The sequence below is a fragment of the Engraulis encrasicolus genome, chromosome 19 (assembly GCF_034702125.1).
Source record: "Engraulis encrasicolus isolate BLACKSEA-1 chromosome 19, IST_EnEncr_1.0, whole genome shotgun sequence".
Taxonomy (NCBI): Eukaryota; Metazoa; Chordata; class Actinopteri; order Clupeiformes; family Engraulidae; genus Engraulis; species Engraulis encrasicolus.
Window position 1 is genome coordinate 5,417,516 of NC_085875.1, and position 5,000 is coordinate 5,422,515.

A 5,000-nucleotide genomic window follows, 5' to 3' on the forward strand; every position below is an offset into this window, starting at 1 on the left:
GTGCCTCTTTAAGGGCCACTCCAAACAAACAGATGTGGAGTTTATCAGGTGTCCCTGAGAGGGCTTCCACACCCCCTTCACTGCTCCGTCCGCGGCACCTCAGACATCAATCAGTGTCACCAGGAGGCACTTACTCCACACGCACGCACGCACGCACGCACGCACACACACACACACACACACACACACACACACACACACACACACACACACACACACACACACACACACACACACACACACACACCGTTTATCAGCTATCGGCTTAGGAGGCCACACAGTCGTGAAGGGCATAATAAATATACAACAAATATTGGGGATTGTTATTTTTAGGTGAGGTCTGAGAACGTACAACCAGAATAAAATGTCCTAGATGTGTAAATTTGCATTGTTTTTTCCCCCTTTTTTCCGCAGTGGTTTGCATTATCTATAGGTTGGCTAGCAAATGAAATCAGTCTTTCAGCACGTCTGCCTGAAAGTGCTCGTTGGAAAAGATCAATTGTTAATGATTGAGTGGGGTAAACAAAGACCACAGTTGCCAATTCTTTGCACCTCATAACTTAACAGTAGCTTCATAAGTCTTCTTCCACTCCCTTTTGGTCTGGAAGGAAAGGGAGGAGAGGGGCAGGGACAGAGGTGTGTGTGTGGGTGTGTGTGGGTGTGTGTGCGTTGAGAAGCCACTTTGTCACACTTTCGCCCTGACAACTGAATTGCCCCCATATCACCTGGTTATCAATCTAACCCCTCACACATCTTTGTCAGTGCCTCATATCTATTTGCAAGCACCTGAAAATAAACAGGGAATGGTGTGATGCAAAGTCTGTGTGTGTGTGCTTTGGGCCTGCGATAACAAAACAAGTCTTGAGCGGGCTTGTGCGAGAAAACTGGTCGAACATTGGTTTTCAGGATGTTCCGGATCTTGCTTTTCCCCCCTGCTTTTTTTTCTTCCTTTTCTTTTTTCATTGTGTTATTTTCATTTTCAGCTGCGGAGGGTTTGGTTTTCAATGCCATAATCCTAGCTTTGGAGGCAGGCCAGGGAGGGAAACAGTTAGCTCGCTGGCACGCTCGGCTTGGGGTGAATCCTTAAATAAATACGCGACGGGGTCAGCTGGGAGTGAGGCGACCTTGACTGTTGCCACTGTTCATTTTTCACCGCGTCCTTCCCCTCCAACAGGAGGTGGCGGAGAGGTGACGGCCTCGCGAGGTAACCCCCTCGGGAAGGGGTGCGGAGGGCAGGGCAAGGGGTGGGTGGAGGCCAGGCAGAGGGGAAGATAGATAGATGGATGGATGGATGGATGGATAGAGGGATAGATGGATGGGTTTCTTCATGCCACGAGGATGGAACAAGCGAACCACTCTCTCCTCTCACCTCCCTCTGCTGCATTATAAACCACTTTGCAATGCCTTTGCAGGGTTAATTCAACACTAATGGCTCGTTCACCACTCGCTCATGGAACTTTCGCTAAATGTTCCCGCGGGTTTAACTGCCAATGCAAAAGCGAGAAGTAACGAACTATGCATTCCAATTGGTCACTCGCATTCCTCGCCTCCTCGCCTCACTGGAACATATAGAGACATCCTATTGACTTCACTCGCTGAGCGAGTAACTAGTAGCGATGTGTGTGAACGAGGCTTTAGACAGTAGGACAGACAGTAAGACAAAATATTGAATTGTATGAACAATGTTTAATGATATCTAAGTGTTGAATTAGCTTACTTAATTTAAGACTCTGTGAGTCTAATTTAATGCTCTTCTATACTGTTTAGTTGATCCTACTCTCTGAAGTGTTGAATTTGCAGTGTAAAAGTGACCGTGACACACCACGCTACTGTGGGAAGAGCGCCATGCTCCACGCTAGCGGTCAACACCGGATGAGTCACACATAGAGATCATCAAAGGAGGCAGGCTGCTGGGGTGGGAGAGTAGAAATCGCCAGGCAGCCCCTGGAATGTTGGCTTGCTCTGAATTGAATGAATTGATATGGTGTGAGAAAGTTCTTGGGATCAAACGGCACTTTTTTGATCTTATCGAGGGATATTTTGGCCCTGGAATCTTAGGGGGGATAGTTTCACAAAACTATGCATATTATTTTTTGTGCAGCTACAGTACGCTTGGCTGGAATGCCCTTTTGACACACGTATGACTTGCATGATCAATTAACATGAAAAAATGGATCGAACCAAAAACCAAACACCCATCTCGTCCTGCCAAGAATCTCCAAAAAATTAGCTCCCTTATTAATAAATTGCTACCATAAGACATGCAAATATGTTACACGTTGGCAGTGAGGTGTTCATTCCATTTTAAATCATTTCATTCATTTTCAGTATTTCCATTCCACTTCAGTTGTGGTCATCCAACCTGTATGAATGTTTTATTCAAACCCAACCCTCTGACCCTCCATCCATCCATCCCTTCCCGTTCCGTCCCTGGACACACACCAGCCGTGGTGCTTTCCCCGTCATCCCCAGATATCAACAGGCCTTTTCAGAGCGCCTCCGCACATCCGCAGTGGCAGGCCTGGCAGGCCGGGCCTCTGTCATCTTCTGCACTTTTACTGCTGCGGGAGGCAGGCGGTGTGGCGCGGCGCGGCGAGGTGAGCTTCTGTTTGAATAGAACCTGCACAAGGAGGGCTGAATGAATGGTATGCAGGCACGGGGTGTGGAGAGGCTCTGTGTAATTGCGCCTCCTTGACAAACGGTTGACAGAGGGGTTTAAGAGCAGGACGCCATGGGCTTGGAGGGGTGTTGACACACGTGCTGCTTGCCCCATCTCTCTCTGTCTCTCTCTCTCCATCTCTCTCTCTCTCTCTCCATCTCTCTCTCCATCTCTCTCTCTCTCTCTCTCTCTCTCTCTCTCTCCATCTCTCTCTCTCTCTCTCTCTCTCCATCTCTCTCTCCATCTCTCTCTCTCTCTCTCTCTTATCTGGGTCTCTCTCTCTCTCTCTCTCTCTGTCTCTCTCCATCTCTCTCTCTCTCTCTCTCTCTCCATCTCTCTCTCTCTCTCCATCTCTCTCTCTCTCTCTCTCTCCATCTCTCTCTGTCTCTCTCTCTCCATCTCTCTCTGTCTCTCTCTCTCCATCTCTCTCTGTCTCTCTCTCTCCATCTCTCTCTGTCTCTCTCTCTCCATCTCTCTCCATCTCTCTCTCTCTCTCTCTCTCTCTCTCTCTCTCTCTCTCTCTCTCTCTCTCTCTGTGTGTCTCTCTCTCTCCATCTCTCTCTCTCCATCTCTCTCTCTCTCTCTCTCTCTCTCTCTCTCTCTGTCTCTCTCTCTCCATCTCTCTCTCTCTCTCTCTCTCTGTCTCTCTCTCTCCATCTCTCTCTCTCTCTCTCTCTCTCTCTCTCTCTCTCTCTCTCTCTCTCTCAGTCTCTCTCTCTCCCTCAGTCTCTCTCTCTCCCTCAGTCTCTCTCTCTATCTCTCTCTCTCTCTCTCTCTCTCTCTCTCTCTGTCTCTCTCTCTCCATCTCTCTCTCTCTCTCTCTCTCTCTCTCTCTCTCTCTCTCTCTCTCTCTCTCTCTGTCTCTCTCTCTCTCTCTCTCTCTCCATCTCTCTCTCCATCTCTCTCTCTCTCTCTCTCTTATCTGGGTCCACTCCATTCATTCCTGCACTTGAACAATCAAACATCCGCTGTGCAGTGCAGTGCTTTGCAGTGAGTCGGAAGAAATCCGCACTCACAAACTGCGTCTCATTATTTATTTATATTACCACCATCAGTGCGTGGTACACGCACTGATGAAGGCTTGTTAGCCGAAACGCGTTTGCTTTTTGGACATGGTGGTAATATGAATAAATAGTGAGACGCAGTTTGTGAGTGTGGATTTCTTCTTCCTTAAGTTGACGCTTTTTATCTCGCACCCAAAAGCTTTTCGGTTTTCCAAGAAGTTGAGCGCGTCCTCTGCCAATACTTGCAGTGAGTCGGCACAGTAACCCGTCTGATTGCGATCTGGGCACGGTTCATAAAATGCACACTGACTGACATTCTATATTCCAAAGTCTGTTTTCATTTTAATCTCTTAGAGGCCCGGCAATCCTTTCAACTGCAGGTGTTTACAAGACAGGTAGCAGTTGGATATCTTCTTGTGGTAGTTTCCTCACTCCATTATTTGAAGGCTTTCATACAGTAATCAGCGCTCCTGATACAAGTCATGCATGTTGCCTGATGTTGCATGTCCGACTGTGCAGTGTATAGACACCTTTCCCAGGTAAATTCCTCCATTCATTCATTCATTCATTCATTCATTCATTCATTCATTCATTCATTCATTCATTCATTCATTCATTCATTCATTCATTCGCTCAATGTCTGATGCAAACTGCATTTCTTTATGGATTCTCTTATGACAATGCATGCAACTTGTTGAACCCCTAGGTCAGCTAGTAAAAGTAAGGACACCGTGTTCTCTGACCAGAGATAGTATGTCATTGTATGCCCATCCTGAGGTATTTTAAAAAAAGAGCTGGCACAAAACAAAACAAGATGGAACAGCACACAAAAACAGTAGGGGCAGCTATATGATGTTACATGTTGGTTGTACAAGCAAATGGCAGGAATTTCTTTTCTCTGACACGCGGCCCTTTTTTCACAAAGGCAGGATTCCTGGCAAATTGCTACACTATCCCTGAGGAATTTTGCGCCGCCACAAAACATAGCTGCGTTGTTTGTCTCCCCTTCTTCGTTTTTGATAATGAAACCTCTCAATGGTATCTCCTGTTCAGAGACAAAGAGACTGAGAGGGGTGCAAAGCCTCTGCCTCCGTACTGTCTGAGTGGTTTGTGGCTCATGAGGATTAGGGATGGTTAGCTGAGAAGATGATTGTTCATTTTTCCAGCATGCTGACGAGGGGTGTGTGTGTGTGTGTGTGTGTGTGTGTGTGTGTGTGTGTGTGTGTGTGTGTGTGTGTGTGTGTGTGTGTGTGTGTGTGTGTGTGTGTGTGTGTGTGTGTGTGTGTTGTGTGGGGGGGGGGGGGGGGGGGGGGTTGTTGTGGGGAGTTGGGGGGGGG